The 26,219-nt window shown below is 43.6% G+C and overlaps 1 pseudogene; it reads left to right on the top strand.

Moving 5' to 3' along the window:
- The first annotated feature begins 2,430 nt into the window (after nt 1-2,430).
- Nucleotides 2,431-3,764, top strand: LOC149859692 (uncharacterized; annotated as a pseudogene).
- Nucleotides 3,765-26,219: the final 22,455 nt, after the last annotated feature.

The following is a 26,219-nucleotide window of genomic DNA, read 5'->3' as shown; positions in this document are numbered from 1 at the left end:
TCTAAATGTATTTCATTTTGTACATGGTGTAACACAGGCCAACTGAGTCATTGATTTCATAATGTTTGTATCTTAATTCAACTGTTGAAATCACACTGTATTTCACACCAAGGTGCAAAATTCTCCTATCTAACTCTATTTGCTTTAGCTGTGGTCTGACATTTCTGTTTCTTTTCTCTTTTTCCAAGCATAGTGGCTTATGTGCCTTAAGGATAAGGGACCTGGTCCAAATCCACTGAAACTAGTGGAATGACTTGCACTGAATTCCTTCAGCTTTGATCCTTATCTATGGGGACCTACTGAGTTCACAGCACAACTTGCCCTTTGCACAGCCCCTTGGTGCTGAATAGTTGAGGATCCCGATGCTCCTTCCTGATCAGCTGGGAAGCTTAGACCACAGTTTTAAACAGGGTACTGTTTTTGCCTCTGTGCCAGTCAGCAGCTAACAGCAGGACCATCTGGGGCCCCTCAGCCAATCAGTGGTGGGAGGCAAAAACCACACCAAAGCTAAAACCACAATTTTTGCCTCCCTGCTGATCAGGAGAAAACTACAAGTGGGGCCCCTCCACCAATCAGTGTGGGGGGGCGGGTCATGTGCAGGGGAGCCTGCAAGATTAAAGGAGCCACACCACACCCCACTTCTGCCATGAATTTGGTAGGTCCCTACTTATATATCTTCAAGAATGGAAGGTAAAGGAGCCTAGGTAGTCACAAAGCCCTTTTATGCTTTATTTTGAGAGAACATAGAGATTAAGATCAACAAAATCATTTGCTGAGTGTGTATCAGGAAGTATAACAAAAATATCAAGAAAATCAGAATGTCCAGCAATAGAAATAGTAAGAAAAATACTAAGAGAACATTTTACAAAGCAAATATTACTATTAAACTTGTCTGGTGACATCAACAACAAAGAGCTTAATTAATCTTAAAACTCATAATTTGAGCTGACAGTCACCTTCAAGGAGAGGACCAACAAGAAATCTATGTGTGCTTAAGACCAACTTAAGCCCAATTTTGTGAGTTCACTTCTGCTTCTGTAAGCAAAATACAAGCATAAATGTTATGACTTCAGTTATACATCAAACACTTTCAGGTCCCTTAATTACATCATATTTTTTTTATTCTAAAGATCAAGTTTTTTAGAATCTAGAAACAAGTCTCTCTGGCTTCAATTAAGACCCAAGTTAAAGCAGTTGTCAGTTTGCCTTTTGATATCATATTCTGTATCCATTTTAGGAGTTGATTTTTTCACCTGCCTTATGAAATAAGACTTCAGTTTAAAAGAATAGATGATTCAAGTACAAGTGAAATGTGGATTAACTTGAAAATGTATAGAGACTTCTTTCAATTCAGACACTTAATTGAACTTCTTTGGTCTGAAATCAGGCTCATATGCCACTTCCAAGATCTCACTGTTTAGACTGTGCTGGAAAAGATACAATATTCACCTCTTGCTCCAGCCAGAACTAGAAAGTACATAGTTACACATGAAATGAAACAATACAGATATATTTAATTGGTTTTTCATGTTTCAAGCGTACAGGTATGGGTTCAGATGAAATTTTGGCAAAAGGTTGCATCTCATTTACTTTATCCCAAACTATGTAACAAAACTAAGCAAGAGAGCTCTGTATGGGTGGAGGACATAGGATAGCCTTCAGCAGATGGCTATAAAATGTTTCCAGCCAGTGCTGTACTGAGTAATATTGAAAATACTTAAATTGTAGCAGATTATTGCCAAAAGAGCTGTAACTGAGACAGGGAGGGATTTCTCATTGTTAGGAAAAAAGAAAAAACAAAACAGAAAGACACATTACGTATGGAAGAATCACCATTTCTCAATAAAATTAGTGCCTATTATATTAATTGTCCCAAACACTATGGTACTGGATGCTGCATGTAGAAGTAGAGATGTCTTGCGTGACACCACCTGTTTTGGGAATGTTCTTTGCCAGCCAACTTCTACTATTCTGCTTCAAAAAAGGAAAAAAAAAAAAGTATCTGCATAAATCCATCTGTGAGTCACCTGATCAGCCCTCCTATAGGTACATTTTTTTGCCTTTGATATATGCTTCCTTAATTTCTATGCACAGTGACATATTTGTCATAACACTGCTTACACATGTCTGCAAAAGTCCTAATATTGTCTTTGTCAATCACAAGTTTATTATATGACTTGTAGAACCTTCACTCAAACAAAATAATTTCCATCAAAACAATATACTGTAAGAGTATTATTAAAGTAGAATTTTGCTTACATCCACATCTTTTCATATTTCTGTGGCTTTTTTTATGGGTAGCAAGTGAGCTGCACACCCCACTTTATTGTTCACAGCACAATACACACAAGGTATTATAACACTACCACTTAGAAGCTGTGGTTTGGTCAAGTCCCAGGCAATTGGGGCTTGAGAACAGAGTGGGCGCACATGTCCCTCAGCACACATGTGCCACCTGGACTCTCACCAACAGCAGAGATGGAGCCAGAGGCACCAGAAGGTCCTTCAGGTAAGTGGGGTGGAGGGCTGGCACAGCTGCAGAGGATCTGGAGACGGAGCCCTCTGCAGCCCTCTTAAGTGAGCCAGCAGGGAGTTGCGTGCATGAACAGAGTGTGCAAACAGGCATGCTCTGTAAGGGTGTACCTGTGTTGTTGCAGGTGTTCACACAAGGCAGGTGCACAGAAGAAGTAGACAAGAAGGAGCACCCAGCAGGAGAGCAATGACAAATCATAGCTCTGCAGCTACGGTAAGGGCATGGGGTACTGCTGCTAGGGACCCTGCCCCTATAGTGCCACCCACCTGTGGCTCCTCAGAGGTCTCCACCCAGACTGAGCAGTGCCTCCCTGTCTGCAGGGGTGGCCTGGTGAGGACCCTGCCATCAGAGGTGGGAGGGGAAAGGGGTAGCCCCCTCATGTGTCCACCTTCAGGCCTTGGAGAAGCAGGTGAGGAAACTCCAGGAGGCAGTGAGTAGTCTGAGGGGAATCAAGGAGGATGAGGCTGTGACTGGTGGGTATTTCCATTACTTACAGCTCCAGATTCCTATGGATGAAATCCTATGAGAGGAATCTTCAGCAGAGGAGTGGAAGACTGTCACCTCCAGACCCAGGCAGCAGGAGCTCGTGTCTGCTTCCCCATTGTGTCTGGGGAACAGGTACAGGGCCCTGGCAGCCTTGTTGGAGGAGGCAGCAGAGGAACATTCTCCAGCAGCAAAGCATGCAGAGGAGGTGGTCCCTGCAACTCCTGCTAGGCAAGCTGGGAGACCATTGCCCAGGCACAAGAAGAAACACTGCATTATTGTAGTGGGTGACTCAGTCCTGAGAGGCATGGAAGGGCCAATCTTCTTACCAGATCCTATTGTGTGAGAGGTGTCCTGCATGCCTGGAGCAAAGATCAGTGACATCACTGAAAAGATTCCTGATTTCATCAAGCCCTCCAACTACTACCCCATGGTCCTTGTCCATGTGGGCACTAATGATGTGGCTGGGAGTAGTACTGACTGCATCATGAAAGACTTCCATGAGCTTGGGCTTAGGAAGTTGGGGGCACAGGTGGTATTCTCCTCCATCCTTCCAGTTGGCAGCAGCTGGAGGTGCCAGGACATCAGGGTAGTCAACCAGCAGCTCCAGAGATGGTGTCTTCAGGAGGGCTTTGGATTCTACAACCACGACCAGCACTTCCAGGGAAGAGGCTTCCTGGGAAGGGATGATCATCTCTCTCCTAGAGTTAAGCATCTTTTCTCCTTCAGGTTAGCTGATCTCCTCTGAAGAGCTTTAAACTAGGTTTGATGGGGGATGGGGAACCGGTGGTCAATGAGAACCAGGGTTGCAAAGCCACAAACAAGGCACCATATCTAACCAGGTAAGCACTGAGGGGAACACAAACCATCAAGGCAAAGGGGCACCAAGAGCACCCATTGGGGGGCTAAAATGTCTTTACACAAATGCCAGGAGTATGGGGAATAATCAAGGAAGAGCTCACACTCTTACTTGCTATCACACAGTATGACCTAGTCAGCTTAACTGAAACATGGTGGGATTCTACACATGACTGGGCAGTAGGCATTGAGGAGTACAGGTTGTATAGGCATGACAGAGTGGGGAAAAAAGGTGGGAGTGTAGCTCTTTATGTTAAGGAGCAGTACACATCTTCCATCATCAAGGCAGGGGTAGAGGAGGGGAATTCCAAGGCATTTGGGGTCAGGTTCGGGGGGGGGGGGCAGGGGAAAAGGTCTTGGTAGTGGGGGTCTACTACAGACCTTCTCATCAGGATGATGAGCTACATGAGGAATTCTCCAGGCAGCTCTCAGATGCCATTCAGGTATGGGAGGCACTGGTCATGGGGAATCTAAATTACCTGGATATCTGCTGGGAGGAGTGGACGTCCAAAACAAGCTACTCATGGAGGTTCTTACACTGTGTGCAGGATCTCCACCTAACCCAGATGGTGTCCAGTCCCACCGAGGTAGCGCCTTGCTAAACCTAGTCTTAGCAACAGGGGATGATTTCATGGAGAACCTGTGAGTGCACAGTAACCTGGGTGATAATGACCATCACTTGGTAGAGTTCCCTATCCAGCAAAAGGTGGGAAAAATATCCAATGAGGCTAAAGCATTAGACTTCAGACAGGCCAAATTTAGTAAACTTAAAAGACCATTTAGTGAGGTGGTGGAACTTGTCGCGCCCTGTAACGCCGGTTGAGGTGCGAGCCTGGTTCGGCACGACCGGCTTGGCGCGAGGAGGGGGATTTATGACTGGGCAGGTGAGTGATAACAGTGAACAGGAGTCAGGATGATTTAAACACAGCATGATGGTTTCACAAAAGATTTATTTTACTTATGCTTTTGATGGCAAGAGTGCAGGCAGCGGGGTTGATTTATTCATTCAGTTACAGTATGCAGATATCATGTTACCCAGCATTTACAGGGTGGGTAAGACTGTTGCTTCCGAGCGATTCATATAAGTCATTGCAGTCTGCATATTACCGGGAGCTCTTGATAAGAAAGATAACATCGGAGATAGAGAGATAAACGGGGATACACCAAAAAGATAACGTAGGCGGAGAAAACTATTCATGCACTATCTGTTCTTCTTGAGTGTATACATAGTTCTCTGTTCTCTGCTTTGGGCGGAAGTTCCTTCAAAGTTTTATCTGACACAGCTGACCAATTACTATACGCCAATTATAAATAATTAATGAGCTGGCACTTGTGCTTTCTTTGTTTGCTCAGGTTTCATGAAAAAGGAGGGTTATTTTTACTTGGGTGGTACTGGTTCTGTTTGGTCACAGGATGGCGCGCGTAGCATATTTAATTTTACAACTTTACTAAAGTCAGTTAATCTCGTTACTCTTGATACTTTATCTTTTGTGCTGGGCTGTCAAGGTCAGTTTGTCTCTTTCGTATGAAAACTTAAATAATTTGAAATGAGGCACAGACAGGGGTGTGTATATGCAACACTGTTAATACAGAGGCATAAATTACAACCACAGAGTTTGCTGTGTTAGCTTCTGACCCTTTTGTCATCTGACCTTTTGCCATCGGCATCTGAAATCAAAGACTTTAATCTTTGACAGAACTCAAGAGCATTGAGCAAATGGGAGTCCACAAAGGTTGGAGGTTTCTCAAGAGAGTAATCCTTGGGGCACAAAAGGAGTATATCCTCTTATGCAGGAAAGGGGATAAAAAAGCCACCTTGGCTGAACAGGGAACTCCAGAAAAGACCGGGGCAAAGAAAGAGATTTATAGTCAGTGGAAGCAGGGGGCTGCCACCAAGGAGGAATACATCTCCCTGGCACACTATTGCAGGGAATCAGTTAGGCAGGCCAAGGCAGGTTTGGAGCTTAGGCTAGCTACAACAATTAAGGACAATAAAAAGTCCTTCTACAGATGCATAGCGAGCAAAAGGAAAGTGCAGAGTAACATAGGGTCCCTGTAGGACAAATCAGGACAGTCGGTGGTTGACACAAAGAAAAGGGCGGAGCTCTTCAATGCATTCTTTGCTTCAGTATTCTTAAGTATTCACCAAGACAATTCTCCAACCTTGAGCCACATGTCCAAAAGTCATGAGATCACCAAAGTTAGTGCTGACTTAGTTAAGGACCACTTAACAAGGCAGCCAGCCTGGATGACCTCCAACCACAGGTGCTGAAGGAATTGGCCAGTGTCATAGCTGAGCCACTGGCATGGCTGTTTGAGCACTCATGGTGCTCTGGCCAGGTCCCTGAGGACTAGAAAAGGACCAATGTGGTGCCCATTTTTAAGAAGGGGAGAAGGGATGAGCTGGGTAACTTTAGGCCAGTCAGTCTTATCTCTATCTCTGGAAAAAACTGGAAAAATTCATCAAAGAATGGATTTGTGATGGCCCAGTAGGGGAAATGATGCTGAAAAGAAGCCAGCATGGGTTCATCACGGGTAGATATTGCCTGACAAACCTTATAGCCTTTTATGACCAAGTCACACACTGCCTTGACACAGGAGCTGAGGCTGATGTCATCTATCTGGATTTTAGGAAAGCCTTCGACTGTTTTACATCCTATTCTCATAGGAAAGCTAGCAGGCTGTGGAATGGACACCTACACAATCAGGTGAGTGGCCAACTGGCTTAGGGACTGCACCTAGAGAGTGGTAGTGGTCAGGTTGTTCTTTGCCTGGAAGGAGATAGGCAGTGGTGTCCTGCAGGGTTCGGTCCTTGGACCGGTATTATTTAATATCTTCATCAGTAATTTGGATGAGGGTGTGGAGAGCACCCTCTCCAAGTTCGCAGATGATACCAAGTTATGGGGCAAAGGTAATACACCAGAGGGCAGGGAGCAGATACAGGCCAGCCTAGACAGGTTGGATTAATGGGTGGAATGAAATAGGATGCAATTCAACAAAGATACATGTAAGGTATTCCATCTAGGGAGGAGGAACCCCCAGCACCTATAGGTTGTGGGATGACCTCAGCAGCTCAGTGGTTGAGAAGGATTTTGGAGTCATAGTTGACTCCAAGATGAATGTGAGCCGCCGGTATAATGAGGCCATTAACAAGGCCAATTGCACCTTGTCATGTATGAGCAGATGCATGACCAACAGATCAAGGGAGGTGATGCTCCCCCTCTATGCAGCATTGGTCAGGCTGCAGATGGAGTACTGTGTCCAGTTTTGGGCACCGCACTTCAAGAGGGACACGCAGAATCTGGAGAGGGTTCAGAGGAGGGCCAGTCGCATGATTAGTGGCCTCCATGAAAGACCCTATGAGGGGAGTTTGAGATTTTCCGCCTTCACAAGAGATGTCTGAGGGGAGACCTTGTAGCCACCTATAAGTTTATCAAGGGAGGACAACAGGGAATTGGAGATGTGCTATTTACCAGAGTGCCCCTGGGAGTATCTAGGAATAATGGGTACAAACTAGTGGAGAATAGATTTAAGTTAGAGATTAGGAAGAATTTTTTTACTGTAAGGGTGGCCACGATCTGGAATGGTACTATCACCTAACTTGGAGATCTTCAAGAGGAGGCTTGATAGTCACCTGGCGAGGGCCATCTGACCTCGGTCCTCTTACCTGCCAGGGGTAGGGGGTCGGACATGATGATCCATTATGGTCCCTTCCAACTCTACAATTTATGAATCTGTTAGGTATGTACTGCTTTGTCTAATCACAAACTTAACTCTTCATTTATCAGCATTTTACAGTCTGCCAGATTGCCAATATGGCCAAATCTCAAAGTCCTTAGTATTTGTTTCTACCCCTCTAATTCCAATTTGCATAGCCCAAAGTGTTCAGTCATTTATTTTTAGATCATCAGTATGATTTATAGATTAACATTTAGTGGCAATACTACTCCATACAGTATCCCAAGACAAAACATTTGGATCTTGCAAGATAACAAACATATGAATTTTTCTGTAAAGAGACTGACTTTCTTGTAGAAAAATCCAAATAAAATTAGCATTCCAATAATCTCAGAGAAGAATTCAGAAGCCACAAATAGTAAAATTAATTTTAGTTTTACAATTCACATCAAACATGCAATCAATAAATAAAATTACCGTAAGGATCCTCTGTATTGCAAGATCAACCATGTAGCTTTTAAATGATCATTCCCCACAACAGATTTATTCAAATAGAAACTTTGTCAAATACAGAGTTAAATTAGGCAGCAAATGTTTAACTTCAGCAACCATCATTTCCTCAATATATAGTGGACTAGGCTAAATAATTTAGTTTGTCATATAATACATGATTGCAGGCTGCCTACTGAAGGATTCCTCAGAAATATTTGGTGGTGGTCACTGCAGGACCAGGAAACTGAGCTAAATAGACACAGGTTCTAATTCATAGTTTCATAGTAGCTAGGGTCAGGATGGACCTGAACAAATCATCTAGCCTGACCCCCTGCCACAGGCAGGAATGAATGATGAGTTCACAGGACCCCAGACAGGTGATCATCTAACCTCTTTTTGAATTTACTCTAGGTAGGGGTGAGGACCCTAGGAAGTTGGTTCCAGATTCTGGCCACCCTAACCATACTATTGCCTCCTGATCTCTAACCTAAACCTATTCTCCATCAGCTTATTACCATTGTTCCTTGTCACCCCAGGTGGTGCTGGGGAGAATAGGGCTCTTCCTATTTACTGGTGATCTTCCCTGATGAGTTTGTAGGCAGCCACCAGATCCCCACTCAGCCTTCTCTTGCCAAAGCTGAACAGGTTCAGTTCCCTCAGTCTCTCCTCATAATGCCTGTCCTTCTGCCCTCTCACCAAGCCAGTGGTCCTCCTCTGAACTCTCTCCAGGCTGCCCACATCCCTTTTAAAGTGTGGCACCAAGTACTGGACACAATACTCCAACTGTGGCCTGACCAATGTCACATAGAGGGGGAGCATCACCTCTCTGGACCAGCTTGAGATGCATCTTTGGATGCATGACAAGGTATGGCTGGCCTTGCCGGCTGCAGTCTGGCATTGGCGGTTCATGTTCATCTTGGGGTCAATAATGACTCCAAGATCCCTTTCTGCCTCTGTGCTTTCAAAAGAGGAACGCTTCTGCCTATATGTATGCTGTAGATCCTTCTCCCAAGGTGCAGCAACCTGCATTTGTCTATGTTGAACCCCATCCTATTCTCATCTGCCCACTTTTGTAGTCTGTCTAAATCTTGTTGCAGCCTCTCTCTCCCTTCAAGTGGTCCCACCTCACCCCACATCTTAGTGTCATCAGAGAACTTGGACAATGTGCTTTCCACCCCGTCGTCCAAGTTGCTGATGAAGATGCTAAAACGTGCGGACCCAAGGACTGAGCCCTGGGGGACCCCACTGCTCACAACTTGCCAGGTTGAGTATGACGTGTCCACCATTACTCTCTGGGTGTGCCCCATCAGCCAGCTTTTTACCCAGCCAACTGTGTAGGCATCAATGCCACAGTCACTTAATTTATTAATCAGAATGGGGTGAGAGACAGTGTCAAAGGCCTTCTTAAAGTCTAAATAGACTACATCCATGGTGACACCATCATCCAAGGATTTAGTTACCTGGTCATAAAAGGCAACCAGGTTGGTCAGGCATTCTCTCCCCTGCTGGCCCCTCACAGATGTGCTCCTTGCTGATTTTCTCCAAGATCTTCCCAAGGACTGAGGTGAGGCTTATGGGCCTATAGTTACTTGGGTCCTCCTTCCTCCCTGTTTTTAAAATGGGGACCACATTAGCTAGTTTCTAATCCCCCAGCACCTGGCCAGATGATCATGAATGCTCATACAGCCGGGCCAAGGGCTCCACAATGACTCCTGCCTCCCTCAACACCCTTGGGTGGAGGGCATCTGGACCTGCAGATTTAAAAATGTTCAGCCCTTCCAGAAGATCCCTAACTACATCTACACTGACTCAAGGCCTGACAGAGCTATCCCCAAGATTGTCCCTACCTCTGGAAGGAGGAATGTCCTGGTCCCTGTTCCAGAAAACAGAGGCAAAGAAACTGTTAAAAATATTGGCTTTCTCATCTGGCATAGCTACAAGGTTACCATTTGAATCTTGCAGGGGCCCTACTTGCCTGGTGCCCTCTTCTTGCTCTCAATGTACTTGAAAATGGACTTTTTGTTGTTCTTAATCCTGAACGCTAGCCTGAGTTCCATCTCTGCCTTGGCCTTTCTAATAGCCCTCCTACATTCAGGGGCCAAAGAGAAGTACTCCTCCTTGGTGATAGTCCCTCCCTTCCACTGGTTGTATGCCACCATTTTAGTCCTCACGCATTCCTGAATGCCCTTGCTGAACCATGGGGGTTTCTGAGCACTCTTACCCACTTTGCTTCTCTCAGGGACTGTTACCCTTTGGGCCAGGAGGATCACCCCCTTAAGGTATGACGATCCCTCATGGACTCCCATCTCTTCTACCTTCTGGGCCCTCAGTGCCTCCCCCAGTAATCTCCGAAGCTCGTTGGAGTTGACCCTTCTGAAGTCAAGGGCTTTAGTCTTGCTATAAGCCCTTGACACCCTGTGCTGGATAGTGAATTCCAGCAGATGATGATTGCTATTATCCAGGTGGTCAAGGACCTGTAGTCCAGGTCATCCCCAGTGGCCAGAAGAAGGTCCAGCAAGGCATTATCTCTAGTGGGCTGTGCACCTCCTGTATAAGGTGACGGTCCTGTAATACAGCTAGGAACCTACTTGAGTACTTACATCTGGCTGTCTGCTCATCTCAGCAAATGCCTGGGTAGTTTAGGTCACCCATGACAATGACATCCCTTGACCTAACTGCCTCCATAAGCTGACCGGAGAAGTCCCAGTCCAGCTCTTCCCCCTGGTTGGGTGTTCTGTACTAGACACCTACCATAAAGTCCCTTTCACCATGCCCCCCTTGTATCATAGAATCAATAAGTCGGAAGGGACCTAGACAGATCATCTAGTCCGACCCCTGCCATGGGCAGGAAGGAGCACTGGGGGTGGGAGGGGTCATAAGACTCCAGCCAGGTGCCTATCCAGTCTCCTCTTGAAGATTTCCAGGGAAAGTGAGAACACCACCTCTCTGGGAAACCTATTCCAGGCTCTGGCCACCCTTACAGTGAAGTAGTTTTTCCTAATATCTAATCTAAATCTATCCTCCCTCAGCTTGTAGCCATTGTTCCTGGTGAGTCCAAGGGAGGCCCTGGTGAACCGACTTTCCCCAGGTCCCTGCTGGTGGCCCCTGATAAAGTTGTAGGCAGCCACAAGATCCCCCCTCAGTCTCCTCTTGCAGAGACTGAAGAGATTCAGGTCCCTCAGCCTCTCCTCATAGGGCTGGCCATGGAGGCCCTCAACCATATGAGTGGCCCTCCTCTGGGCCCTCTCCAGGTTCTCCACATCCTTCTTGAAGTACAGTGCCCAGAACTGGACACAGTACTCCAGCTGAGGCCTGACCAGCACCACATAGAGGGGGAGCAAGACCCCTCTGGACCTGTTAGTGATGCCCCTGTTGATGTATGACAGGGTGTGGTTGGCTCTGCCTATTGCTTCATTGCATTGGTGACTCATATTCATCCTGGAGTCAATCCTGACTCCAAGATCCCTCTCTGCCTCTGTGCTGCTGAGAGGGTCAGCCCCTAACCTATAACCATAATGCTGGTTCCCTCTCCCCAGGTGCAGCACCCTGCACTTGTCCTTGTTGAACCGCATCCTGTTCAGATCTGCCCACTTGTCTAACCTATCCAGGTCTGCCTGGATGCGGTCCCTGCCTGCCGGTTTATTCACTTTACCCCACAGCTTGGTGTCATCAGCGAACTTGAACAGGGTGCTCTCCACTTCCTCGTCCAGGTCACTAATGAAGATGTTGAACAGCACCAGCCCAAGGACTGAGCCCTGGGGGACTCTGTTGCCCACACCCTCCCAGGTCAACATTGACCCATCCACTACCACCCTCTGGGTTCGCCCCTGGAGCCAGTTTGCCATCCATGTGACCGTACATTCATCAATGCCGCAATCCCTCAGCTTGCCCACCAGAATTGGGTAGGACACTGTGTCGAAGGCCTTCTGGAAGTCAAAGAAGATGACATCGACTTCCTCCTTTCCATCTAAGCTTTTTGTTATGTGGTCATAGAAAGAGACCAGGTTAGTCAGGCAGGATCAGCCTTGCATGAACCTTTGCTGGTTACCCCTCAGTATCACTTCCCCTGCAGGGCTTCATCTGGGTAGCAGCCTCAGAGGAGCCCCAGAAGGGTGGCACCACTGAGGCAGGGCCCTTGCTAGCACTACGAATCCTCACCATGGCTCACAGATAGTTCTTACCTCTCTCCTTGTTGGTGGAGCCTCCTTCTTCCTGAAGAAGACTCTCTAACTGCTCTGCCTGTTTCTGCCAGTGCAAATGCCAGTGCAAACACCAGCACATCATCACAGAGCATGCCTGTTTACGCGCTCTGTTTGTGCACATGGCTCGGGTGCATGGCTCCCTGCGTGGCTCAGCAAAGAGGGATCCAGGGCCTTCTGCTCTGGATCATCTGCAGCTGCACCGGCTCCTGCCCTACCTGCCTTTGGGGGATCAGCTGCTGCTGCCCCCACAGCTCGTCCTCAGCCTCCACCGCCGCTGGTATGTTGCAGGGGGCACATGTGTGGTGAGAGCCCCCATGTGTGCCCAGTCAGCCTCCTATCACTCCCTCAGTTCCCTACTGCTGGCTGCTGAGTCAAACCAGGGCTTTTAAAGCCCGCGATTTGAATTTTCCCATGCTGGCCGAGCAGCCAATCAGGTCCTCTGGATAACGCGGAAGTGCCTGCTGGCTGCCAGCTGTCCCTCCCCCCATGGTCCCCTTCACTGGGGTGGTCTCCGATTCCAGTGCTCCAGGGCAAGCCCCTAGGAGCAGCCTCTGAAGGATCCCTTTGCCCCCGGGGGAAGGGTCCCCCCTGGCCAGCTGTTTGCATACTCTGTTCGGGCATATGGCTCAGCAAAGAGGGATTCAAGGGCTTCCCCTCCAGATCCACTGTAGCTGCACTGGCTCCTGCCCCACCTACCTTTGGGGGATCAGCTGCTGTTGCCCGCACTTTTGGTTCTCAGCTTCCACCGCCGCTAGTAAGTTGCAGGGGGCACATGTGTAGTGAGAGCCCCCACGTGTGCCCAGTCAGCCTCCTCTCACTCCCTCAGCTCCCAATGGTCTAGGAAATCTAGGAATTCCTCTACATAAAGTTTAGAAATGTCAGTATTCCTAAAACTTTATGCAACAAGTAGACCCTGGGTTTGGGGGATTAACCTATTGCATTGAATTTAATAGATAATCCTGACTATAGCCATTCATTGTATCGGATCTGCAGTAACTTTTTCTTGTGGACTCTCACTTCTTTCAGTTCCTTTGCCCCAGGCCTTCACATAGTCTTCATTTGTCTTTATTAGAGCAGCAAGAGCTGGAGGAAACCTGCCTGGTAAGCAAGCTCTTTCATTATTTAAGGAAAAGCTTTCCAACATAGGGAGGCTAACAAATATTCTTGAATCATTTCTGTGCATCATCTCCCTAGGGTCCCATCTCACTGCTCCTGCAGATATTCTGGAATGTCCTCAATATTCTTTTTATGCATCTATAGCAACTCCACCACCCCAAACCTCTAATTAAACAATGCTAAAATACAAAAGGAAAAAAAAAAGGAGCTAAAAAGTCTGCTGCTGGAGCTTCTCCATTGCCTTTGTTTTCCCCCTCTCTCCTTTAGGTATCAAAGAGAAGGAAGATTTTGTCTCATCTTTTCCTGTAGACAATGCCATTGTCATTCATGTCTCCCTGTTACTCTGCGTCCCTCAACTAACCAAACTTTCTGCAGTAAATACATCCTGCCCCAATTTTGGCATCTGAGCTTTAATTCTTACTACTACTCCTTCCCTCAATGCCCCCCCAACAAAAAAAAATTACCAACAGAGAGCTCATTCTCTTTTCCTGCTTCTTTCCCACACAAGTGTGAAAGCAGCAAGAGAACCAGGTGATATATTTCCATTATTCCTGGATCATAGCCTGCTTGAGGTCCCCCTTTCAACTTCTGTCACTGCAGATTTCACTTTTAATTCTCTTCCTTTCTCACTAGGCATCAGGTTCTCTCTGCTTCCCGTCTTCCAATCCAGACTTTTAACTCCTACTTCTTTGTAATCACACCTTGGCCAACTCCTTATTCTCCCTCATCTGTTTCCTGTTCAGTGGCTTCTCCAGAGAAGGAAGATTAACTCCGCATTGAGACAGTTTAGATTTTTTGAGATATTTTTACATGTAACAGAGTTAATAAAAGTATCCAGTGAGCATGCTCTGACCTTTGCCTTGCTCTGTCCATTAACTATGTGGGCCCAGAGCTCTTTCATGGATTAGAAATGTGCAACTTATTCACAAATTGCAATTCGAGGTGATGCTGTTGTTCTATATACTGATATTGCAGACACACTTTTCCTTGACTGAACTTTATGCAGCTGTATGTGAGAGGTAAAAATTAGTCTGCTAGTCATATTCTTCCTCCACCTTCTGTTTGCTGGGTTCTGCTTAAGGCAAAACAGAAAGGATTTCCATTTGGTTGGAGAGAGAGAAGATATAATTAAATGGGCTTAGACTCATTATCCCCTTATTACCCAAAGCCTGTTATACCACCTCTAACCTCTGCTGAACTGAATATAGCAATATGGATCAGGAAGTGATGAAGTCGGACTAGATGATCTACCTAGGTCCCTTCCGACTCTAGCTACTATGAAACTATAAGGATGTGAGCTGCTGAATGTTTGCTTTAGTTTGTGAAAGAAAAACAATTAGTTTGAAAGTTTGTGCATGTTGCTAACTTTCACAACACAGTTTCACAATATTTTCTGTTTTCTTTAAGTTACAACTCATGAAATAATTCAATTACATCAGAATCTTGGCTTTCATTTAACAAAAGTTTCTAATATTCATGATTGCAGTACCAAATTTGAAAATTAAGTCCAAATACACTTAAAAAGAATAAGCCACAAAGGGAATGAAAAGACCCCACCCTTATTTATGGAATCACATGATTTCTGAGGCATGACTTTTTAAAAAAAACTTTTGAATCAGATAATGCTGTCCACAAAACCATTACATTGAGCCTCTGTCATATCTGTTAGGGCCTCAAATGAGTAAATTAAACTCATATCTCCTCCACTTCATTTGACCCAAATCAGCTTCATAACATCTTATTTCTTCCTTTTCGACTGTCAAGGAAAGTGTCATAAAGATAATGCTGTGTCATTAGGAATGGACTAGAGATTTTGATTATTCAATTACATGCATTCTTCGTGGTCATAACAGAAACTTCTAACTTTATAACCTGAATTTTTATCAATTTAGATTTTATCCTTTCTGAATTTCATCCAATATTTTCTGATACATTATCTGTTTTGTTGCCTTGATTTTAGTTCTTTGCAATTCATGTTAGAAGAAAAGAATCCTCTTTTTTTAATGATCATTGTTCAAACAAAACAAGAATTGGGTTTTAAGAATCCTAGAGGAAGATTAAGCACTGGGCTAGGACTCAATATACCCGGCTTTCATTCTCAGCACAAGCACAGACTAGGTTTGTTATCTTGTACTTGTTATGAGATGCTCTGTTCCTCAGCTGCATCATGAGGCTTACAGTGATGATGATAATAATCCTCTCTTCATGTTTCAAGTCTCTCACTTTTTCCACAGTTTAAATGGATTTTATATGGGGTCCTACAAAGGCATCTCAAATTACTACTATCCTGAACTCATGGCATCTGCTCCAGCCATTAAACAACTATCTGGGTAAAAATTCAGCTTCCAGAATCAAAAGATTATTTTTCTCTGTCTTCACTAATGTATTTCTCATTGATGTGTTTTCCTTATAGCTGTTAGTCTATGTTGTATGCAGCTACATATCAAGAAGCTAATAAATTCTCACTCTAAGGTCAACAATATTGACAGATTCTGTGAACTCCATGAATGCTTTAAAATTATTTTGAATTATTCTGTTCCCTTGTGCTATCACTGTTCATAAGAATAAGAGAAGAATCACTGTTGCCACAGGCCTAAACTTAGGCAGACCTGATTTTTTTTAAATTAATAAGCCCATGTTCCTGTTATAGGATTGGAAGAAGAAAATTAATACCTTAAGTTGTCTCTTAAGTGGCTTGAGCTCCACTAGCTTTATTGGTTTTCTCAAAAACACATTGAAACTGCCACAGAATGAAGCCTTGAGCCAATATGATATGTATATAGTAAGCCTGTTTATGCTTAATTGATTTTCTAGGAGTTAAGGGCTTGCTTAGCTGGTTTATTAATAAAAGTATTTCTAAGGATTTGATGCAAACTGGTACTGTAACTAAGAAATTTTACATTTTAAGATAAGTTAACTATTTTTAAATGGTACACTTGAGTAGGTCTACTTTTTCCTATCAAAATTGTTAGATGCAATGCAGATTGGGGTGGGGATAATGAGGTAGTGAGATTTAGGCTTCTGTTTCATCAGTATGCAGATATCATGCAGTTGTGCCCTATTTTATTTAGGCCAGGGTTGTTCAGTGATTTGTGCTTTCCAAATATCTATCAGATTATGATTTGAAACCAATAGATGGATTGTAACTACGTGTGGATAAGATGACACTATACCAAAAAAATTGCAGAATAGAATCTCTCAGTTTTGGTAGAGATGGGTGCTATTAAGAACATTGTTCTTTGACACCTTGTGGCTTTTGAACCCTGCACAGTTGCAAAAGCTCTTAATATAGCTTATTGTATTTGTGCCAACATGTGTAGCTATCATTCACATATTAACATAACTACAGTAATTCTTCCTTTATTTTATAGATACAATTATGAACTATGTTCCACTTAGGGAAACTTCAGCTAATGGAGAACAGAATACAGAACAGCTACTGCTGATGAGACTTCTCGCATCTCTGGAAGCAGCAATATGTGAGCAAATCAGAACTACAGTGGAGAGAAGTAAATTCATGGTACAGACCCCTTTATAAAGAGTAGCAGGTTACTGTAAGCATGGCAGATTCATGCAAGTTAGAAGGCACAGTCTTAACAATTTATAGTTTTCCACCCCTTTTGCAAAAGAATGATGATTTTTTTTTTATTTCCAACTGATATGAAGCATGAGACAATGTAATCACTTATACTGATATTAATTTGATCTTACCTGAAAGGTGGCTCTAAATATTGCCCAGAGAGGAGTTAGATGGAGAGTGCAATATATGTGACAAGGAGCACATGTAAATGTTTATGAATTTCCTGAAATTTATTGAAACAGTTCCTGGGAAAGCATCCTACTATAGTTAAGCCATTATATAAGAGGTGGGCACTGGCACCCCTGCTTTCTACTTCTCTGGCTGCATTTTAAAAAAGAAAGCGCTATGACTGACTTTTTTGAGAGGGGTAATCTTGAGTATACTTACCAGATTGGGTCCTTCATGGGTTTTAGGCATTTCACCTAGTTTCTGAGTATCAGCTGGCCTTAGGCAACAACTGTGACTAGCTGCTCAGGCCAAGGCAGTTCTAAGCAGATCTAAAGGTACCTTTGAGAACTTTCAAGCTTAACAGGGAAATACTTAATAATTTGGAAGTGCCTCCAGGATGGTCAGGAACAGGCCACTGAACAAGAGGAGTTGGAATTGAACATTTGGATTTGGGCACTTATCTCCTTTTTATGGGTCTGGCTCAGCAATCCTGTTAATTTCTGTATTCAGAACTGTACATAGACCACAAAGTGTGAAGTAAATTAAACAAAATATACTTAAAATTAAAAGTATATTTTGCAAAGAAGACCTTGAAGTGTATTGAGACTGAGATAGGAAGACAGACAATTAATGAGAGAAACATCACAAGCCTGCCTTGTAATTACAGTACTTTCAACTATGCCCTGTCGTATTTCATCAAAGGCAGGTTTGGCTGCATGCTAGATTTTCTGTATGCATATCACGAAAGCTTGAAGAACTTGATACCTATATTGTGAATACCTGGCTCAGTAAAATATTCATCACAATATAGGCTTGTTTGATTTTCAATAATCTTATCCAACAGGACTTGTAAAATGATGCAAAACAGAAAGATTACAGCCAATGAAACTAACTCAAAACTCGTTTTACTCTAATGTAGCTGCATTAAGTTCAAGGAGTAAACTCCCAAGTAACAAGCTTATCCCCCATCATTCTAATTCCAGAAAAGATTTAAAGAAACTTGTTTTTAAGGTCCTGGAGTCCTATGCTAGCAAATCTCCAGGTCTTCAGCCCAAGTTTTGTACAAGTGAACCACTTCATGCCTGCTCCATGTACTCTGCCCTGACATGAAGTGGATGTTGCCACCTGAATACAGTGGTAACTATGGATTAATTATCACTTCTGAAATGGCCATGTATTGGCACACTAAAGCAAGTAAATTACTGCCATGCTGAGGTCTAGCATCTATAAAATTAGTGTGGTACGCTTCAATGCAGAGTCATGATCCTTTGACAGTGAAGGTATGAGCTAACTGAATCCAATATATGGGTTTTGGTTATATCACTATGACTTCAGTATTTGGTCCACTTGTTCTTCTCCCCTCAAAAATGCCTGCTCTTTGAGGCTTGAAATTAACATAGGGTGAGACCAAGGCTTTGAATCATCCAACTCAGCTAACTCAGAGTTGGGTTCTGCGGCATGCAGGCATTTACTGAGACAGCCAGAGGTAAGTAACTTGTGAAGGAACTGATGTGATATGGAGGGCTGGTAATTCTCGGGGTAGGAGCGGGGTATCAAAACAATGCAGCTCAGGGGCAAGGGAAGGTGGGTGGTGGGGGGGTGGCTGTGCTGTGAACACCAGCCCCAGGGCTGTGCTGTGAACACATGCAGATGTTGTTAGGCCAGGATAAATTATTTTAGACTGGATTAAGCCAGGCTGACCTAATGTTAGATCACCTCCTGAGATTAACTAATTTAGATAGGGCATGACATTTTTAGGGGGATTTAAACCCTGTGAATGCTTGTATGACCATGCATTTAAATCAACCAATCTTGGTTAAATTGATCTAAATGTAATTCTTGTACATATCCATATACTCAATATGCAGTGTTTAAAGTTGACAAAATTTAAGGTGTAAGCAAAAGCTATTAAAACTTCAGAAATAATTTGGATAATTTTATAAGCAAGTTTGAAAATAGTTTAGACAGATGGAACAATGAGATTGACATACATGTTTTGGCAATCAAAAACAGACATAGCTGCTATTTGAACTGTATGAAAAACAATATCTATCCCTATGTACCATGTGAAAGGGTGTTTGGTTTAAGAAGAAATAAGAATAGAAATTTTTTTTAAACTGGCAACAATTTTTAAAGTTTTATTGTTCCTAGGGAAGAGATTAGTAAAGAAGGGAGGATATTAAGCTCAGTAGGTAGTACATGTAAAAAGTAATCAAAAACTGATTTTGAATTTTTTTTCCTTGTTATGTTCCACTGATTTTTAATGAAACTGATTATGTTTATGGAGTTATAACAGCTTAACAGATGTTTAACAGCCCAATCAAGTATTTAATCTGTACTTTCAGTTTCACAATGTTTTATCAATCTGCCATAAGGTTCTGAGAAAACTGTTAATTCTTTAAATTGTACTCACCAAGCAAAATTAACCTTTTTCTGTTACACTACTTAAATCTAACTGTAACCTATAGTAATGAGGGTAAATTTTCTGAAGCTGATTTTCTAGCAGAGGAGAAAGGATTAAAAGCAACCATTTGGGACAACATTATACCTTCTTTCTCTTTCCAGTATTTGCATGCCATAATATATTATTTACATGTACAATATACAATTTTATAGTATTAAAAGGAATATCCAAATGACTATGCAAGGTTAAATCTTGTACACCCAATATTCAAAGTTCCAGGATTTTATAGTTCTCTGCCTACCAAACTCTATAGCTGCTAAAGAAATAAAGGATTTATTTATCTACAGTGAATATTAGGGTTGTTTTTAAGGTACAGGTAGAAGATAAGGACTGATAAAAAAAAAAAAAAAAATCTGTTAATGGATAATTTTTCCCTATAGAATATTTTTGGTGGTTTTGGTTCCAGAAATGTCCCTCAAGTCTCCTAATCATTTGTGCTGCTTTCTAGGTGTTTGTGAAGTGGCTAGTATTCACTTCAGATTCATATTTGGCTGATTCAAGGGACAGCAATTCAATCAGGTGAGTCGAATCACTGTTCCCAATTGATTCAGCCAAATTTGATTAGGAGATTTGGATGCCCCTGAATTGACGGAATCTCTGAATCAAACAGGTGTCATCTCCCACCTGCTGTCCCAGCACTGTCAATGGCTACCCTGACCAGCCCCAGCGTCTGGGCACTTAAAAAAAAAAGAAAAGAAAAGAAAAAAGCCCTGCATTCACTGGGTCCTGCCAGGTAGGGGGAAGGGCGGGGGAGATCTTCACTGCCCCACACTGTATGTGGGGGCTCTGCTATGAGCCCCCATCCCCCACCCACTCTCTCAGTCACATCAATGGCTATCCTGCCTGGCCCCAGCATCCTGGCCTTTAAAAACAAACCAAACAAGCTCCACACTCACTGGATCCTGCCAGGTGTGTGTGGGGGGGGATCCCTGCTGCCCCCCATTGCCCTGTGCTGCATGGGGGCGGGATCTGCCACTAGCCCCTAGAAGCCCTTATGGTATCTGCAGGATCTGGTGAGTGTGGGGCTTTTTTTTTTAAGTGCCACTTTTTTAAAAGTGGACGCTGGGGTTGGGCAGAGCAGCCACTGACAAGAGTGGGAGAGTGGGTGGGGGTCGTGGGTTGCTCAGGGGGACTGGGGGAGCAGGTAGGGGATGGGGCCTGGTGGGAATCCCTCATGGTACCCTGTCCTTCCCTCCCCTCCCGCCCCCCCGCACCTTACTTACCTTCATGGAGTATGGATCTAATTCTAGGAATGGTCATGTATTCAAATCTCATTACATAAGGTTTACAATAATTTCTTCACAATCCTCTCTTTCAGTAGTCAAAATGTGAACAGTTAAAAACACACTGTGGAACAGCATATTTCTGAAAAATAGATGGAAGTTCTTGTTTCCATAGCATGTCACTTCTGTGTCTAAACACTTGCATACAGGAATGCACTAATGAATCAAGCCAGGTTGTTTCCCTCTACAATAAGATAGCTCCAAGATCAAGGAATTACCAGTAATAATGCCTAACGCTGCATGGATAAGTAAAGGCAATGAGAGGTTACATTTTTAGAGATCTTCTTACTTGGCTTGGGAGTACTATGCATGGCCCATATTTGGTATTCGCCCTTCTTTCTGCTGGGGTGTGGCAAAGAGGAAACCTTGAGTACACACTTTCATTTGAATGACATAAGGGTAAATAGAAGCAAGATTATAGGTTTATTTTCCATCAATTATTGGTAGTGCTGTAAAAGCAGATCCAGCTGATCATTGGTAAAACAGTTGTCCTTGCTTACTGTGCATACTCATACACTGTTTTATAATATAATGACTATTCAGGCCTTAAGTACATTACCTTTGGGAGATGCTGATGTGGAAACACATCGCCTTCTCCACCCTAGTAGCACAAGTAATGGCTTAAACCAACATCTAATTTCAAATTGTCATTCAGTATATTACCACTTGCACTAGGAAAGTCATTAATAGCTCATTCTTGGGCACAAGTATTATCATTATCCAGGCAACTCATTTTTTTGCATTTTAAAGCCAATGTATCTCTGCCAATTGCTTCTCGAAGCACCACTAGGAAATTGGAGCTTGTGAATTCCTGTGACTCACACTTTCTGAATCTGGTCTTTGTTCTGTAACAAAATAATGATAGTAATAAGAAATAGACAATGTCTCCACCTAATTATTGCAAAGTGATTTATATACACAATAATTAAGTCACAAAACACACCCTGCTTGCCAGTTTTAAAAAGCATAAGCTAAAAACATTCAGCAGCAGAAGCTTTCTTTTTTCATGAGAGGAAACCTAAACGGGTCTGCTAGTAATAAAAGAAAAAAAAAATTGCCCCTATGCTTTAAGGAGATAATCCTCAAGTATTTTTCCCCACTCATACTGGATGTCACGACAGTAATATGACAGGAGCAAGTGTTCATCAGGGGAGAGCACTAGCATCTATAATGTGTGGGAATCATTCTTACATCATCATCACACCTCCTGCTACTGAAATAATACCACTGAAAGTGACAGGCATATTTCGTTGAAAAGCTATTTGTATTTACTGGAAGCACACTGAAGTACCAGCTTAATTGACACTGCTGGTGGACCACACAACCAGGACCCAGCACCTCTCTCCAGGAACACACAGGTCAGGTGGAACTGGGAGAGGGTGGCCCAGTGGGCACTGTGGACATCTGCTGAGGGGAAACCCAACATGGAGCTTCCCTGGCACTGCAAGTCCAAGTCAAACATCCATGGGCCCAGAGCATACAGACAGGGGATCGGTGGTACCATGAGCTTCATGTAGGCACAGCAACGTGTGCCTCACAACATTACAACGCCTGGCAAGGCAGCAGGATGGGCAGAACCTGGACCAGAAAATTAACCCACTAGGAGGCATCACAAACCTAGAGGTGGGGTGAGTAAAAGGTACACCAAGCACTGAAGCACCCACGCACATAAAGAAAGTACTTGACATGGGGACATCATTGTCCTGCCCACCACACCATTCAAGCTATTTAAGTTGGATTTTTTAGTTGTCTTGTAGTTTTTGGAGGATACAGGACAGTAGCAAGACCCCCGGCAGCCGTCATCCTCACTGGGCCCTAACACAGGAGAAGGCCCTGTCACCATGTCTAAGCATCTCACTGAGCATAAACACCCGAGTAGAAAGAGGTGGGATATAGGGGAGGTGCAGCCCCACAGAAGACGTGTCGATGAGTCACCATGGGTACTATGGGAACCACTGTTCACCACCTCTATAGGTAAAAATCCAGTATAAACCACAAGTTGTGGCAGGTGACTATACCTAGGAGTGATGTGGCACAAGGGGCGAGCCCCATCAGCTGGTACGATGGCCATGAGCCTGTCACAAAAGCACACGACAAAGGACATGTTAGGGTATTACTATTCTCCAGCTGTTCTTAGTTTCCATATGGCTCCATGGGAAGATAAGCATTTTGTAGGGGAACTATAGCACAGAAATCAGACACTACCAGTTCTTTTTAAGGCCTCCCTTACAACATTGCACAGTTGATGCTGGAGCACTAATAAGAATAATGCAGTTCTGTTCTTTTCTACTTGTGGTGGTCTAAAATTCAATGTACATAGGAATGAGAGTCCTTTGTACCCCAAGTATAGGAGCCTAGACTCTCTTATTTTAGACTTCTAAATGACAAAAGGAATATTATAATGTTATTAAATTTACAAGCCAGGTTTATTTATTTTTTGCTTTTCATAAACAGTTAATAAATATAAAAAAGAGGTTTTTCTATCAGCAGCACAATTAGTCTTTTGGCCTGAGTGGGTAAGCAAACATTTGTATGGCTCCAATAAAGAACTGAGAGAGTTTATATTTTCATAGGTTGTCACTTAAGAATAGTCTGGGGCTACTCAAAAATAGTCTGTATCAGTGGAAAAGCTCCCATTGACTTAACTGTGGTGAGGATTTTACCCACTGAATCTGCATTTAGGTGAAACTGATGGGTTCTTAGATTTGTTTGCATTTAGGTATCACTGATTTGTTCAGCTGTGCCAGGATTACATTGTTAATATATTTATTCTTGTGAAATTGGCCGACCAGATGGAACCTAATTTATATCTAGCTGGATAAATTAAGCCCGCTCTGCTTTTTTCCTCTATCTCAAAATCAGCATGTTTGATATTTATCATCAATGAAATAACCTTATTTCCAGGATTATTCTTTAGACATTTTCTTTTTACTAGAAACTTATTTTCCATGTCAACTAACAAAATATATATATATCCATCTCTTTAAAACAACATAATTACAAGAATAATTTTTTTAAACAACTGGGAATAGCACTACTAAATATACATCAGCTGTATAATCTGCTGTGTTTAAAGTTTTAGCCTGAACTGCTGATTTTGCTGATTATTTAAGCAACGTATGGTCCCACCATCTAGTCACTGGCCCCTTGTCTATGACAACACTAAAATTAAAGCTTCAGTCAGTCAGTCTTCAGTCTCAGAACCCTACTTGATCTTGTCTTCAATTACATCTCGGCTCCCACCCGCTCGCTCCTCTCCTTTTATGCATTTCTCCATGCTAGAAATAATAAACATTTCCTGAAAATCCTTTCTATGTTAATCTGTTCTTGCCTAATCTTTCCACATGGGCCTTCCTACTAAAATAAATTTCAGTCTTCACTGGACCATAAGAAGTTTGAGGCAAGAATCTTCTCCTATTTGGTCTCTAATTATTCTGTAGGTATATACAATTATATAATTATCTTAAAATCACCCTTATGGTTGCCACCCAATTTTAACTTGCCATTTGTACTACTTGCTGCTATATTAGTATTTAGTACTTAGTATTTTCAAATAATTGGCTGCAAGTTACCTTCAGCTGATTCCATCATCAGCCCAACTTCAGTTATCAATGTCATCCCACAGCAGGAAATACATAGTCCTCAAAGAAACAAACAGTGGCAGGCTTGTACAAGAGTTAATAATTCTATCAAGTGATTCAAAGTAGCCATAACCCATATATGTAAATAGTATTAAAAGTGGTAAGAAACCCCCAAACATTCTTTATTGTTACTGAATTTAATTTATACAAAAACAAATACTCCATAACTGTGAAATCTGCCCCACTGAAGCTCACCAGAAGACTGCAGAATGTTGGTAGCAAATGATAATATAGCTAAGCATGTGCCTAGGATGGAGACCTGTATATACAAAAAGTTATTCATGAATTATATTTAGTGGTTGTCTGGAGAACTATACCTACATCACTCTCAGTCACAGTCCATGCTGCATGGCCTGGGAGTGGATGAAGAGAGTGAGGCTTATAGGCCAGGGACAGACATTATACACAAAACAGTTTAAGTGATCAGAAACTGGTTTAAACCTGTAACAAAATAGACATTCAGTGCACATAATCCAGTCTGAAAATGGCTGAAACCAGTCTGAAATAAACCTAGTTGAATGTAGTATCAGACATAACTAATTTGTATCAAGCTGATGTGTCCCACACCCTTTGCTGTTTAAGATAAACCAGACACCATCCAGGAAGAGCACACGCATCAACTGCAGAAGCTTCCACAGCCTAAGGGTTTTTAAACCTGAAAACTTGCCAAGATACATTTCTCCAACTATTCAGTTGGTTTAATAAAAGATATCACATCTACTCAAAGAACCTTGCTTGCCTGTTCCTGAGACCAACACAGCTACAACCAGAAATCCAGTTAACACACACACACACACACACACACACACACACACACACACGTATGTACGTGCACGCACGCACGACATGAGTTTTGCTTTCAACATTTTGAGGTGCACTTTCACAGAAGCCCCTGCATCTATCTCCTTGAAACCTGGCAGGCTTCCTACCCTCAGAAGGGGCTACCACCCCTGCTGTTTTCATCCAATTCTGCAAAACAATGAGAAAGTTATAGGTATTTTAGTGATTCCCCATTATAGTCTATACCAGGGGTTGGCAACCCCTGACACATGTGATGAGCATGGCATGCAAGGCCATTTTCCTTGGCACGTATTGGGGCCAGGGAGACACCAACTATTTTCAACTCTGGGTAGCTGCTGCCAGCTGGGAGCGTGGGCTGCTCCCAGCAGGCAGCTGGGATGCTGCAAGCCCTGCTGGGAGCAGCCCGGGCTCTGTGGCTAATAGCAGCCACCCAGAGCCAGGGGTGGCTGCATCCAGGAGGCTACAAACAGTTGCTGCCTCCCCACCCCTAGTCCCAATGGGCACAGTGATGGCCCAGGGCCAGGAGACAAGCAGGCCCAGGTACAGAGCGGGAGGACAGCAGCTGTTTGTGCTCCAGCTCCGCAGCACATACCGGCAATGCTCCCCACTGTGCTGCCCTCACCACTTCTGCAAAGCAGTGTTGGAACCCAACACAGCAGGGCACAGTGAGGGATGCAGAAAACTGCCTGCTCCCAGATCCCTGCTGCCCTGCCACACTTCCCCTGCAGGCAGGGGCATCAGCAAGGGGCACAACACTGTGCTGGTGCCCACACTGCTCCTGTACACACAGGAGAAGTGTGGAAAGGCAGTCCAGAGCTGGGAGCAGGCAACTTTCTGCACCCTGCACAGTGCCCTTCCATGCTGGGTTCCAATGCTGCTTTGCAGAAGTGGCGAGGGCAGCAAAGTGGGGAGCATTGCCG

Source organism: Crocodylus siamensis, chromosome 7, assembly GCF_052110815.1.
Source record: "Crocodylus siamensis isolate JL-2025a chromosome 7, ASM5211081v1, whole genome shotgun sequence".
Taxonomy (NCBI): Eukaryota; Metazoa; Chordata; order Crocodylia; family Crocodylidae; genus Crocodylus; species Crocodylus siamensis.
Note: the sequence above shows the minus strand (reverse complement) of the source record. Positions and strands in the feature narration are given on the sequence as shown.